The sequence below is a fragment of the Pelobates fuscus genome, chromosome 5, assembly GCF_036172605.1.
Source record: "Pelobates fuscus isolate aPelFus1 chromosome 5, aPelFus1.pri, whole genome shotgun sequence".
NCBI classification, from domain to species: Eukaryota; Metazoa; Chordata; class Amphibia; order Anura; family Pelobatidae; genus Pelobates; species Pelobates fuscus.
In genome coordinates this window covers 59,171,217-59,179,197 of record NC_086321.1, presented here as the reverse complement: position 1 = coordinate 59,179,197, position 7,981 = coordinate 59,171,217, and positions in this window count along the sequence as shown.

The following is a 7,981-nucleotide window of genomic DNA, read 5'->3' as shown; positions in this document are numbered from 1 at the left end:
ACTGTGAACCAGGCGGAGTATTGGTGTGTCTCCATTGAGCACATCACAGTCTTATATAAAAGGCACTGCAGAATGCAAAAATAATCTATAACAAAGCAAGATGTGGGGTAAATGAGTCGTGTGACCAACTGTCTACTTACGGCTCGGTAACTGGCTTAGTTTACATGCAGTTCTATGTGATCCACTTGAGATCTGACCAATAAGATGATACCTGGGGGAGGTGCTCCACACATCCCAAGTGCAGCAGAGGCTTCTAAGATGAGGATAACCTATCTCGTATCAGCATTGAACAATTAGTGAGGGCTAAAAAAACATAGAAGAGTATATAGAAATGTGCACAAAAATACAAATAAAAAGAAAAAAAGAGAGAAAGAAAAACTCATGAAATTACCAAGAAATACAATAAAGATATAAAATTATGGGCAATGCTAAATATGAAAATGTAGAAAAGTATAGTGTAAATAATAAATATAAAGATAAGATGAGATATAAAAATAAAAATGTGAAATATGATGAAAGAGAGGAATAAAGTGTCGAGGTAAAGAATAAAAAATAATAAAGGTGATCATAAGTGTGAAAAAAATGTGAAGAAAACATAATAAAATGCAAAACAAAAACAGTGAGTGTGTCGTGAAGAGTCAACAGGAGAAAGGAAAAGATAATGATAGTATTAAGACAAGATAAAACACAGATATGTTAATATGTCACCTAAAAAGTGAGACATTTATGTCCTGGGTAAAAATAAAAACAATGTAATGGATTGATCTCATTTAAACACCCCGGAGACAGTGTCTCCAGTTTAAAAATCCAAAAAGCCTCTTTTTTCAATAAGTCCAAATCTTGGTTACTACTTGGTAATGACAATACATTTCCAATATTAACTTATAAAAGATTATACATAATACATGATATTTACATTTTCTGATATGTATATTTAAATGGAACATCTATATATCATAAGGCAAATATATTTCCTCCACATCCATACAGCGATTCTCTGTAAATGTGCTTGTAGAGCACACTTAATACCAAATAAAAAATACAAATGAGCACAAAGAGTCACTTGGTAGGTTTCCTGTCCATCTTTCTGTTAGTTCCTTTAGTAATGACCTACTATTGTAGTATAGTTTTATTTCCAGAAACACAGGTAACAATAGAATGAAATGCCAAGCCACAGACCATTGTTTTCTTCTTTTGTAGCTCCTAAGTGTGGCATTATCTGGGTTCGTAGATGAAAATCATGATGACAGGATCAAGCTTAATATTAATAAAGCTGTGCCGTGAACCAAAACAAACTTCACACTGAGGACAATAAGTTCCAAAATCTGAAATACAATCCTAGCAGAACATAAGGCTAATATATCATTGAACTATCAAAATAATATGAATAATACACAGAGTTTAAAACTCTACATGGAAACTATATAAACTGCATATAGAAAAATCTGATACAAAGGGTGCTAATAAATATTACATTATTATTTACGACAACACACAGTTGATACATTGCATGAAAAAGATATTTATAATAATTTAAGATACTCATATACAATAAATATAAAAAAGATATAATGAGCAGGAAGAAAAGAAGAAAGATGTGAAGGAATTATTAAGGGGAAGTGAGATAATTGTCAAAAAACACCAGGAAGCTTTGGTAAATTGTCAAGGCAGGGAATTGGCAAAATTATGGCAAAAAATCCAAGTTGATATAGTAAATATTTTTGCAATTTTTTTTTTATAATTTTTACCACAATTCCCTGTTAGTGAATAGACTCCAATGCATGTATCTATTTACTTGAATGACAACTGTTACCTAAAAATATTTTTTACTATTATAATAATCATTCATCAAGTATTGAAATGAAATAGATTATTGTACAAGTACATGTTTAAAAAAAGAGAAAAAAAAACTAATCCCTACCTTTAGTATGTGACAATTTATGCATAAATGGAAATGGCTACAATTGTTTTTTTTTGTCTTCTTTTGGATCAACAGCATAAAAGAATGGGTTTCAAGGTTGAACTTGATGGACTTTAGTCTTTTTTCAGCCTGGATTTCCATGATTCTTCAGCCATATACATGCATATAAAATTGTTCGGACAGTGATTGAAAACCAACAGTCAGTCTCTATGGTCTTTCCTGATTCATTCCCTGCACAGAAGCAAGAGAGAACATAGAGACTAACTGTCTGTCATATGGCCCAAAGTACCCTTGCATATACTAAAAATTCTGTTGTTTGTTGTTTGTTTTTTTGCTATGTTTTAGCAGTAGTGATACCAGAGTAGGATAAATCATAAATTGGCCTTTAGTGATCACATAGGGCCCAAGGGTTAGACAGGGGCCCAGAAACCACAAATTTGAGAATGCAAAGAATGAAGAGGAATCCCCAAACTGAAAAGCTGCCTATGTTCCTGTAGGATCTTAAACCCCCGAGTTATAGATAGATAGAGTAGATAAATAAAAGGTGGAATTTGATGGATGTGGGTCTATGGTTATTTATCCACTTGAGAAAGCCCTAAGGGGAGAAACTCATTGTGGTATTTTAATTGCTGTATTTTATTAAAGGTATTTTGGCCACTTTCAACTTGTGAGTCAGCCATTTTATTTTATTTTTTTATTTTTACCTGGCACAGAGTTTTTATTGATCCAGTGAGAATTTTACTCCAAAGAATCCTTGGTGGGGATTATACCACTCAAGCTGTATCCACTGAACTGTCTGCCTGCTCAATAAAATGTGAGTAGACACTTAGTATTTTATTATTTCACCTCTGGCTTTTATACAATAAGCACTATTATTGTTTCTTTTATATTTCATAAGGTCCTTATACCAACAAGATACCCATCTACTACAAAATGGCACGTATCCCATAAGTGGAGATTGTACCACTGTATGCCATCCACACTAGAGCTAGTCTTATTGCTCTGTAAAACGTGAGTAGGACCATATAGACCTCTTACCAAATAGTACTTAGTACCTGTTTGGATATACTGCACCATTATTTGCTGTCTTTGTATTTTTTTCATATGGATCTCACGAATATCCCATGCCCATATCTTACTGAGGAATAGTTCCCCTGACAAGATTGTGATTGACATGGTTCTATTTGGACTTTTTGCTGTATGTATCAGGCATAGACTCTTTTGGACTTTTTGGACTCCTGATTATTATTTATTATTTATATTTCAAACTCTTGTTTATCTTATATGTATTCTCTCTCATGTAGTGTCTTGAATATATGCTTGTATAGTTTATAATCATTTTTTTCTTCACCTGTGGCGCCGCCTCCCCTCCACCTTTTTTTGCTTTGTTATCATTATAATACATTCTATGCAAGTAACAACACTTAGCCCCTTATCTATGATCATTCATAAACCTAGCAGAATTCAACCACCTACATAAAGACTAATGTTTGTTTGTCCCCAACTGGATGTTTTATAAAATAAATAAAGTGTACAATTGTAATTCGAAAATAAAACACAGAATACGTTTTATTCCTAATACAAACATAAACATTAGGGAAAGATATGAAACAGTTTTTTTTTATTGCTTTTGATTACTTGTAGGGATCATTATAACAGCATGATTCTTCTTTTTTAAATCTGTACAGCAAATTCATTTTTACGCTAAAACTGAGCCCTAACATTACAACTTAATCACTGCTATGTAAATTTTTTTTTACTTAAAATAAATATTTACCAGAATTCCATATTTAGGCATTAACGTCTATTTTTGTAACTTCCCAATCCATGTGTAGTGATGTCGCGAACATAAAATTTTCGGTTCGCGAACTGCGAACGCGAACTTCCACAAATGTTCGCGAACCGGGCGAACCGCCATAGACTTCAATAGGCAGGCGAATTTTAAAACCCACAGGGACTCTTTCTGGCCACAATAGTGATTGAAGGGGGGGAGACCTACTCTCCTTCCCCCCCGGCCCCCACCCCTGGGCGGCGGGTGGGGGCCATAATGATAATGAGGGGGGGGACCTACTGTCCTCCCCCCCGGCCCCCACCCCTGGGCGGCGGGTGGGGGCCATAAAGATAATGAGGGGGGACCTCCTGCCCTCCCCTTCTCTGGCCCCCAACCCTGGGCGGCGGGTGGGGGCCATAATGGTAATGAGGGGGGGGACCTACTGTCCTCCCCCCGGCCCCCACCCCTGGGAGGCAGGTGGGGGCCATAAAGATAATGAGGGGGGGACCTACTGTCCTCCCCCTCTCCGCCCCCCCCCTGAGCGGTGGGTGGGGGCCCTAAAAATAACAATAAGGGGGGGACCTACTGTCCCCCCCGGCCCCCACCCCTGAGCGGTGGGTGGGGGCCCTAAAAATTACAATAAGGGGGGACCTACTACTCATAAATTCAATAAAAATTAGGATATATTATATCAGTAATTGATTTTGTTTGTGCATCTCATGTGGTTCCTTTTATGTCAGATATTCTCTGAAATAGCATCTTATAAGCATCCTTGACAATATGAATACTGTTTGTTTGTCTGTTTGTTTGTTTGTTTATGTTTTGTGTTTTTTTTTTCTTGTTTGTTTTTTTAATAATGCTAATTTTACTTGTTTTTAAAGATTTGGAAATGGCGTGCTCATGTCATTCTTCACACGATTCCAGCTGTGGTTGTAGTGTATTAAAAAATGTGGACATAATGAAAGTAATAGTAAAAGCGGTCACTTTTTGGGTCAGAAAACATAACTCATATATTTATGGAGATAAAGGTAGACAAGCTAGCTGGGAATGGGTTTACAACATCAGTCCTCTAGTACCCCACCACATAAAGAATTATAGTGACAATGAAGACAAGCACATCAATGGATGATACAACAAGATGTGAAGCTTAAACTGACCAAACCTAGTGATAAGTATTATCCTGGTAAATATAAGATTGAAATCAGTGACATAATATATTTCTTGATCAAATCATGAGAAAATACGGTCAGAAACTCTAATACAGGGGTGCCAAAAGGTAGATCCCCAAATGTTGTAGAACCACGAATCCTGTGATGCTTTGTGTGCGTTTAGAATGCTTTAGAATGCAAAAACACCATGGAAGCTGTAGTTTAAAAACATCAGGGGATCTACCTTTTGGGCACCGCTGCTCTAGTATAAGACATACAAGCGTGAATATCTTAAATATATGGCAATTATATAATAAATAGTTGTTTTTTTAGGGGTGTTAAAGGTATTGGTTGTACTATATATCTATTAATGTTGATGGTGGTCTATATATATCTGCATTCAATTTTCACACATCAAACTAATATACTGCAGTGTTCAACCACGTTAACCAGAAATGCCCGCAGAGAATTAATGTTGCTGTCCGTGGTACTGAAAGAGCTCAATGACAGATTCCTTTCAGTTTTCTGTCTAGTACCCAGCAACTGACTTTGAGGCTATAGCAGTCCAACTATTTAATTAAAACAAACCATTGCATATATCCAAGGAGGATTTTTATATGATCTTATGCACTATGCATGAATACCAAAGACAGATATAATTAGATTGATAGAAAGCCACTGAAGATGGAATACACAATGAGAATGAGGAATGGAAAAGCAAGCCTAATACAATTTACTAAAAGGTGAAAAGCTGGGAAGTAAAAACTATTGTGAATCTTGTTCATTTGAATACAAATGAGATTCTATAGAAACATACTGAGTTTGTAATTCTGTAACTCAGATTTGCATCCACGAGCTGTAGAAAGTACTTTGAATCTGCTTGATAAATTAGTAGAATATTTTGCGACTACATAATAGATTAACTCAGTGGCATACTAATGGGAGGGTGGTCTGCCTCAGGTGCCACTCATTATGTGGTGCCACTAATCAGGTGGGAGTACCATTGGTACTGGGCTGCCCAGGATGGAACAGGCTGTAGGATTTATCCGCTGTGCTGCGCAAATGCGGGGCAGAGGGTCGCAATCAGGGGGTACAGCCAATACACCTGACTACTGGACCAAAGAGGTCTTACTAGTACCGCTAGTACTGTAAGAACTCAGTGGTCTACTCTAATTTCCTTTTTTAGGCAGGGAACAGGGACAGAGGTAAATACTCAGGTTTGGAGTTATGAGGGATCTGTTTAATTGAAGACTGAGGAGATAGGAAGGTGTAGGAGCTTCACCAGTTCCTGACCTATGCTGTGAATTGGAGTGAGGTGGCAGTGAGTACCCAATATAATAAGTGTCTCCTTTCTCTCTCCCTATTCACCTCCACCAGCAGCTGACTTGTGGGCATAAAAATAGAAAATACTGAGACTCTCTAATTACCGATAGTCTATGTTGCCTAATAAGAGAGTCTCTGTGATATGAGGTATAGGTGGAGCACCTGGAGCTTCATCTAGTTCTGCAATGGCTGCAGCAGTGCAGACTGGACCTCCCCCTCTCTACCCTGTTTCTGCAAGAAACTGGAGCATCAGGGTCTAAAGGGGGTGGTGTTGGGGCCTGGAAAATTTAGTGTAGTTTGGGCACATCAGGAGGCAGTGGCCTTCACACTTTAGTGCCACTTTGGGCAGAATTTCAAAGGGGCGTAGTCGAGAGCTGTAGCACTTTATCTGTGCATTGTACTGGGCTCGTTTTACCTTTGAAGTCCCTGCCCTGGCAGCCCACTTATTTCATCCCCAGCCTGCTCTATTCTCCTCCTGCACCAAAACATTATAGGACCAGGAGTTAAGAATATGCATGACAATAACATTATGCTATGTTTTTTACATTTTAAAGTTAGGGGGGTCCAAATATAAGTATATTCAAGGACATACAGGTATGCCCCTGAATTAACTGATCTACCAAAATATATTTGTGCAGGATGATAACATTCATGCCCCTGTGAGTGAGATTAGAAACAAAATATACTCCTTGGTCGCAATCTAGACAATAAAGGGTCTCAATATTTTATAAATTACCCCAGTTATTCTACTGCGTTATACAACCAAAACAAAACAAAATATGACCACTATATGCAAAAAACTTCTACTGCGTTATCTAAATGTAAAAGATACAAACAATTTAATCGAAATAAACGATAAAATGAAGCAATCATTTAAAAGTTTGGGGAGGAGGCACCAAACAATCTTTAAAAATTTTTAGAAAGAGACCCCATCAGAGCATCTGATTTTGCTCAATTATATTTTTTCTTTTCCCATAAACCCTTGTCTAGCAGGCATTTGTGGGATACGTAGGTTATTCCTCTGCCTCTGTTGCACTCATCACTAAGGAACTGTTTAATAAAGTGGAAACAGCCATATCCTTGTGTGCTACATGCAGGCACTGACGGAGTCCTCTCCAGCCCTTTCCAGAGCAGCTGAGAGGAGCAAAGAGATGTGTCCTGCATGTGTCCACCAGCTTGAAAGTAAATTCATATTTTCACATCACTGATCTGTGAGCTAGGAGCATCTAGTACCTGCAGCAAAATTCTCAAGAAACAGTTACGGGGCTCTGTGTTCAGTGACAAAAGTGTCAGGAACTTAAACTGTATGTACTGAGCATAATTTGTTATGGTTATTATAGCTACTGAAAATCTAATCAGATAAACAATCACATGAGCAAACATCCACGTTTACAAATGATTAGCCCGAAATAAATTAAAATGGTGAATAGTCTGGAAGCAGCTTATACAGACAACAAAATAATTTTAAAAATGCAGGTGTTGTATCATTGCAGCCTGAAGGAATGTGTTGTGCTGTTCTTACACGGTTAACCTTGTGACACTTTTTGAATTACTTCACGACTGACACAAAATATTGATCGCTTAAATACAGAAAGCTGCCTAACAAACAAGGACATTTTGACATACGACACTAAGCTGTCAACTTGCAATCAGTATGCAGGTCTGGGGAAATAAACAGGAGAAAAGATGATTTAACTCTGTAATTCAATAAGGAAAGAAGTGTCTAGCTCCTGCGAAAATGGCTCTTTGTGGTCTTCAAGGAATATCTTCATATGAACAAGGGTAATTAAATTCAAATATTTTTTAAGTTACCTGCAG